Source organism: Alligator mississippiensis, chromosome 1 (assembly GCF_030867095.1).
Source record: "Alligator mississippiensis isolate rAllMis1 chromosome 1, rAllMis1, whole genome shotgun sequence".
Lineage (NCBI taxonomy): Eukaryota > Metazoa > Chordata > Crocodylia > Alligatoridae > Alligator > Alligator mississippiensis.
In genome coordinates, this window is record NC_081824.1 from 19,121,036 (window position 1) to 19,128,703 (window position 7,668).

Genomic DNA, 7,668 nt, shown 5'->3' on the forward strand with positions numbered 1-7,668 from the left:
GGGGTCAGATGACCCCAGCCAGATGCCCATCCAGCCTTCTCTTACAGATCCCCAAGGCAGGGGAGAGCACCACCTCCCTTGGAAGCCCATTCCAAATTTTGGCCACCCTCACCGTGAAGAAGTTTTTCCTGATATCTAGCCTAAGTCTGCTCTCTGTCAGTTCCTTGTTACCCCAAGAGGCGCCCTGGTGAACAGAGCATCTCCGATCCCTTGCTGTGTCCCCCTATGGTTTTATAGGAGGCCACAAGATCACCTTGCAGCCTTCTCTTGCAGAGGCTGAAGACACCCAAGTCCCTCAGTCTCTCCTCATAGGGCTTAGCCTGCAAATGCTTAACCATATGAGTAGCCCTCCTCTGGACCCTCTCCAGTCTATCAACATCCTTCTTGAAGTACGGCACCCAAAACAGGATACAGTACTCCAACTGCGGTCTGACCAGTGCCACATGGAGGGGAAGTGAAAAGCAGAAGCGTAGTCGGCAGGACTCGAACCTGCGTGGGGAAACCCCAATGGATTTCTAGTCCATCGCCTTAACCACTCGGCCACAACTACATCTTCCAGACAAAAAGTGCCACTTGTAGAGCCAAAAAGTTACACTTGCTTTCTTTCCAGACATTTTACTGTTTCTGTCTAGGTTGCCCGGGAGGCCAGCTTCAGTACGAGGGGCAGGACACCTCAAATAGTCTAACTGCTTTATTTTTTTTCTTCAACTGAAGATTGAGAGCTAGAGTCAAATGAACATTTTGATGAGGAGAGAATTGCAGCAATGAGGAGCACCTATTTCCTAGCTCTTGCTATGACAGAAAATTATCACTTTTAACAGAGAGATACACGATTCTTGATTGAATAGAAAGTCCAGTTTGCTTCCCCTTGCAGTGTCTCCTACCAGCGCTAGTGCATTAAAAACATGTTAAGGCAAGAGTTCAGGGGGAACGTCATGTTCAAGGCACATTCAGAGGGATGAACTGCAAAAACAACATTGAACAGTCCCTACTGACAGTGAATTCAACTACTGAGTCCCTCGGGTCTGCTGGGGAGACAGACAATGCTGTATTAAAGGTAAATGCAGCCTGAAGAATTCAGACTAACCTTCAGTAAAACAAGCTAATTTGCCAGAAATCCAGGAGCTTGAATTTTATGTATGTTGGTAATGTAGGAGAAAACCCACGGCAACAGCCAAGGGGCTGCCAAGAAGCATAAAGTAAAGAGTTGCTGAACAGTTGGGGCCATTCTCACACCTTGCCTTTTATTACAGCTATCCGTTCCTTGCAGTGTTTCATTAGATTGTAAAACAGGGTTTCCCCCCAGAGGAGTTTTTATTTCAAGCCCAACACTGCTCCCATTTACACCATTGTAAATCTAGAATGATCCCAATAAAGTGACAAGACACTGAAGTCTGTTGCACTGCCACTCAGCGCAGAATTTAAACCATCATCATGATCAGAAGTGATTGCCTCCAGCTTGATAGGGCAAAAGTTCCCAAGGTCACCTTTTCTCACCTTGCCAGGATTCATCCATCTGCCTTTGTTTTGTGTTTTTCTAATATTCCTCAGTAGCTAGATATTATGTAACTATATTGGGTCATCCTTTCTTCTCGTTTCAATTTCAAACATAAATAGTATGTTCTAAAAAGAGCTCATACATTAGAAAGAAGGTCAAAAGCCAGCCCACATTAAGACCTGCTACACTTTTAGACCTAGGGGAAGCCACCCCTTGCTAGTTAAGGCAGGTTTGTTTGTTTTTTAAATCTGCTTATTCTACCATGGGATCTGAAAAGGGATACATTATTCAAAAGGCAACTCCAGCTTTTATAAGAACTGGCAAGACACGAGACAGCCAGCCTTTCAAGTGGACACACTCTGTATTTTCAATTTATGTTGTCATTCAGTAGAAAACAAAATACAAGTCAGTGGTTTTCAAATGAGGCCACTGAAAACCAAGACCTGGATTTATAAGTGTCTGAAGACAGATGTGATTGCCTTAATGACTCCCATATCTTTGATTTTTAAAGTTACACTTTGAGAGGTGGATTTCTTTTGGTAGGGCTGTATGCATTGAGTATTTGTTTAGTGGCTAATGAGTAGCTACAACATAACTTTAGCCAAATGTGGCTTGCAAATGCTACAATTGCTATGAAAGCACCTCCTGGGTGCTGTTTGTTAGGGGGCTTCTTGTATCTTCTTAGACTGTTTCCCTCTTTTTGAAAGGATGCAAGTAAAATTGTGTGTGTGTTTCTGTAAGGGTATATATATTAGCTACCATTAAAAAGCAAATGCTGAAGTACAATGTAGTACCATCCCGGTGCTGTGCACAGTAGGTGACACTGAAGTTTTTGGAGAAGTAGAGTTTCTCTGCATAGGACATACCACAATAAAGTCTGCACTTTCTGTAAAATATTTGCCTACAGTTTAAATAATTTATTGTAAATTATTTAATTTAAAGAATTAAACCTTCTTCTGTAGGAAGGAAATTACTTCTGTACATTTTTGGGGGTTGCAAGGAAATTTGCCATAGAAGACAAAGAAGAGCTAGCCCCTTAGCTTCTAGGAATTCTTATGTGAAGCCCATCACCACCATTTAACAGGTATTTACTGTACCATACATCTGCTAAGAGTCCTGTTTGCCTCAGGAAACGTCCATTTCCATGCATTCCCTGCTGAGATGCAGTGGCTGGTTGAATCTCCCGGTGTAGGGTGAGCAGGCCTACTGCCTAAAACAGTCACCTAGTTTTACAGACATAAATGAGATTGCCATTCAAGCAGAGCTGCAAACACGGCACTGGTTCAGTCATCCCAGTAGAGCAGTGGTTCTGAACCTTGCCAACTGTAGACACCCCTTGCTAAACTTTAGGCAACTTATCTGAAAATGCCAGCTCTTAGTTTTCACTTGTTCTTTGCCTACAGAAAAAAGTAACCGAGCAATTCTTCTGTTGCAAAGAACACAGAAAGATTACAACAGACCAGATTGTTTCTGACACTAGATTCCTACTCAAAATCACTGTGGATATCTTGTGAATCATGTTTGTATACCTAGCAGTTCTGACACTGTGTAGCACCCTGTGGCACCCTTGGGTCTGAGAGGATCTCAGGCACCATGTGGCACCCTTGGGTCTGAGAGGATCTCAGGCACCCCAGGGTGCTAGGGCACCCTGGTTGGGAATCACTGCACAAGAAAGCCCCAAGCAGAAAATACCCTGGAGTGAAAACCAGCTTCCTAGAGTAAATAATTACTCCTAGCTAGGCAAGAGCACTCAAAAGCATGGGGCACATTAGTATAATCACTATTCTATGGCCTCTGTGATTCACAGATTCATTGGAAGACTGGAAGGGACCTCAGAAGATCATCGACGATTCGTCTAGTATTTGCTGCTTTAAAGCCGTGGTTTATGGAGTCAATTGACTACACGAGGCTTTCAGCTTCTGTTTTATGTCCTAGCATTTTTTGTTATCAAGAAAAGCTTGAAGTGTGACTCCTAAAGGCAGGAGCAGCAGAAGACATATATATGTATATATTTAGAAACTGTGTGATTTTCAAACTGGTGCTGTGTTGGGAGTGTGAGTTAATGTGTGATTTTTTTTGAATGCTTGAACTCCTACTCAACAAATTTACACATCAACGTTCTAACCCTCTCTTTCCCATTCCCCATTCTGTACCCTAAAGCCTAATCCAAATGTAATCTGCAGCAGCAAAGTGTGTATGCATGAGATTTTGGAGGGTTTTTTATAGGTGGAAAAGGTTTATCAAGGTGTTTCCCCGGTTGAGAGTCTGAATGTTAAAGACTCAGTGGGTGAGGGAATTGCATAAGGTAATTCTGGAAACCAAATGCTCTAACTTAGAATTGTATATACATAACTTGGGCTAGGTTTACACCAATAGAGTTGACATTATGTTCATCCTCAAGCCTATACACATGAACCATCTGTGCTGTAAACTCCAAAGCTCAAACCCCAGAGGCAGCTTCAGACCCTGAAAGCTCTGCTTAACTTCTAGATATGTGGTAAACCCCATTACCTGTTCAACTCCTGGCCCCCTCTCCCTACAGCGTGTTTAGAACTTACCAACTTACTGAAAGGTTCAAGTGCAGGACGTCTACCAGGAACAATCCCACAACTCCATGCTCCTATTCTCTGGCCCCTATCTCCCTACTTCTATCTCTATTGTAAGTAGGGACAAGCCCTGAAAGAAAGGTAAAATGATGCCTAGAAGATCTACACTAAGGAATGTGGGGTACATCATAGTGACCTGTTTAAGTAGTAAGCAGCATCGTGTGAGTGGCTTTGGTGTTGACTATAATATAGAAGGAGAAGGATGGTTTACATGGTTTAGGCTGGTTGAGGACAAATGCAGAGGGAGTGCCTCTACACATGCACTTTTTTGCGCAGTAGACTAATTTACTTCACACTGAAGTGTCACTTGGACCAGTGTAGACTAATTTACAGTGCTGTTGGATAGTCCCATCAGTCACAGGTACTGTCTAATCATGGAGTAAATTACAGCATGCATGTGGAGATGCTGATGTCAGGATCAGTTTACTCCAGCTCAAATTGCACTGGAGTTTATTCAGTCACTTTAATTGCACAGTTGACCCTAAATGTCAATGTAGTCATATCCTTGATGTCAATTATGAAAAAAAAAATATTAACCAGACACAAAGTAGGATCTTACTTCATTTGCATATTGTGAATCTTCAGACTTACTGGCTATGACTGTATGCAATAACAAACATATAAACAGAGAATAATTTAGATATGATAGTAAGCAGAAGGTACATCAGATAGTTTTAATAAATTACAGCTAAGTACCAAGGTGATAGCTACCTTAGAAATAACCTTTTTAATTAAATTGCAGAGGAATAAATGAAAATGAAAAGATAATCTTGAAGCATATTTTCCATTATCAATAGTTCATCAACACAAATAGATTTCAGACCAGTATTATTGGTAGTTTTTTTGTTTGTTTTTGCTTTCTGGAAACTCTTGGAATATCCAATGAATTTGTGAAGCAAATTTATTTATTTAAAAGCTGTCTTCCCGGCAAGTTGACCAGGCCAAAATATACATATGATTTATGCAGCAGATCTGTTGTAATGTGACTGCCATTACACATAGACATAAATGATGCAAGGCAAGCATTAATATCTATAAGTCAATGTTCAAAGGAGTTTGTTTAGCCATGGCCAGGCTTTGAGGTGTCGAAATAGATCCCTACACAAACAAGACATTCATCCATTTTTCTACAGCAGATAAATGGTATTTCTATTTCATAATGTTTGTACACTATGGAAATTACTTAACATTATAGATGGGATACAATTAAACTTTGAAAATATTTCCCAGTCTCCTGAATCCTTGTTTGCAGACTGTTGATGGCACTGACTTAGTCCATCAAAAGCAGTGGAGTGAGATTTTCCACTGTGTTCATTTCATTGGACTGGATGTGTAATTACGTTTTGGGGAAAATAAATCTTTCTAGAATAATCATTTAGCTCAACAAGCTTTAATCCAGTAGAGCACCCTGGCATCACCTACTTTATATAATAAATAAATGTTGAATAAATACATGTCCAAAAAGGCTTTCAGGGCAGCAAAATCACATTAACAGAGGTCAGGAGTTTATATCAATGCCTGCTAGAGCCCTCTCCAAATCAGTAGGCTGTTTTCAGGTCTACTATGGAGGTTTGCTTTCTTATAAACGCAAATGTGGTTCACCTCAGGGGAAAAGAAAACAGATCATTTGATCCTCTGCAGTAGGCCTGAACGCCACACTGCTAATCATGAAGGAATCATGGAAACACACCAGGTGCAAGGCACCACAGTTTAAATCCAGCAGAACTTTCTCTGTAGCAGGCTCCGGGGACTAAGTCCTTCAGAGAATAATAAAATTGTAAAGGAAAATGCAAAAACAAAATGCAGAAAGATTAATTAAATAAAGGGCATCCTTCCAAAAAACCTCTAACAACTCTATGAAATGTGTTTTCAGCACCACAATGCACATTTTCTGTTTTGTGTCACAGCAAAGCCATTACGTATAAGTGTTACCTTTGAAACTCCAGAAAAAGACACTGATGAATGTTACACAGTGGACCAAAGACTGCCAAAACTAACAAATTTCTGCTTAGAGACCCTCAGAGTGAAATCCCTGTGAAGTAGCAGAGCTTGAAGAGTAATTAGCCACAACCATAACAAAACAGTGAGCTACTCACCACTCAAATCTCTATGACTTCTCTGTTGTTTTAACTATCACTGCTCTTGCTAGGAGTTCAGGAAGGACTGTCTATAGAAGAATTTCTTAGAATGAAACCAACTAATTTATCAAGACTTAGAAAGGATATTTGTCTTTGCATATTTACAGTCTTTTGACACAGATAACCACCATCTTACCTGTTCCCATTCTTTGTAGATTTTAGGCAACATTCATTCCCAGTATAACTCTACTTATTTCAATAGAGATACATCAAGCATGGGACTGGCCAGTCATCATTGTTGTGAGAAATAAGCTCAAGTAGTCAGGATAGTGTTCTAGGTTGGGGGGAAATGAAATTTTACTTCTTTTAGGACAAAGGTATTTGTCTTAAATTCTCCATTCAGTGCACTCTGAAGAGGGACATCTCATCAAGAGGTCCAAACAATGGGAGGCATATTAGTTTGAAATACTCAAATCTGTGTTAAGCCTGACTTGTACATCAAATAAACTGGCATTCTTCTCAGTGTGTTTTGTAGATCTGCTTTGATTAGATTCATGGCACATTAGTAAAAATGTTAGTAGCAACAAAGGTGATGTTGTGGTCTGCTAAAGACCACAAGACTAGGAGGAAGTGGTGGATGAGGCTTTCTTCCTACAGCTATCAGAAGTTTCCTGAATACCGGCCCTGGTTCTTCCATCACCCTGACATCTGCTGGGAGGGCTATACAGCAGTGTGCAGGCAATCCAGGTAGTTTTTGGAGAGTGTTGGGGACAACATCCTGGTGCAAGTCCTGGTGCTGCCAACTAGGGGCTGTGCTCTTCTTGACCTGCAGCTCACAAACAGGGAAAGGGTGGGAAATGTACTAGTAGATGGAAACTTGGGTAGCAATGGCCATGAGATGATTGAGTTCAGGATCCTAAGGAAAGGAAGGAAGGAGAGCAGTAGATTAAGGAAACTGGACTTCAGAAAAACAGGCTTCAACTTGTGCAGGGATCTCATGGACGGGATACCCTGGGAAGCCAGTCTGAGGGAGAGAGGTGTCCAGGAGAGCTGGCTGTACTTTAAAGAAGCCTTACTGAGTGCGCAGGAACAAGCTATACCAGTGTTCAGGAAGACTAGCAAATATGACAGAAGAATAGCTTGGCTTAGGAAGGAATTCTTCAGTAAATTAAATCACAAAAAAAGAAGCTTATAAGTGGAAACTTGGACAAATAACTAGGGTGGAGTATAAGAGCATTGCTCGGGCATGCAGGGAGGAAGTCAGAAAGGCCAAAGCACAGTTGGAGTTGCAGCTAGGAAGGGATGTGACGGGTATCAACAAAGGTTTCTACAAGTATGCCGGTAGCAAGAGGAGGATCAGGGAAAGTGTGGGTTCCTTACTAAATAGGGGAGGCAACTTAGTAACAAAGAATGAGGAAAATGCTGAAGTACTCAATGCCTTTTTCACCTCAGTCTTCACAGGCAAAGTCAGCTCCCAGACTACTGC

The 7,668-nt window shown here is 41.4% G+C and overlaps 1 non-coding gene across 1 annotated transcript; it reads right to left on the minus strand.

Annotated features, from left to right (window-relative positions):
• Positions 1-468: 468 nt before the first annotated feature.
• Positions 469-550, minus strand: TRNAS-AGA (transfer RNA serine (anticodon AGA)). The gene has a single exon. It is a non-coding gene; the product is annotated as a tRNA-Ser (tRNA).
• Between the last annotated feature and the right edge of the window lie 7,118 nt (positions 551-7,668).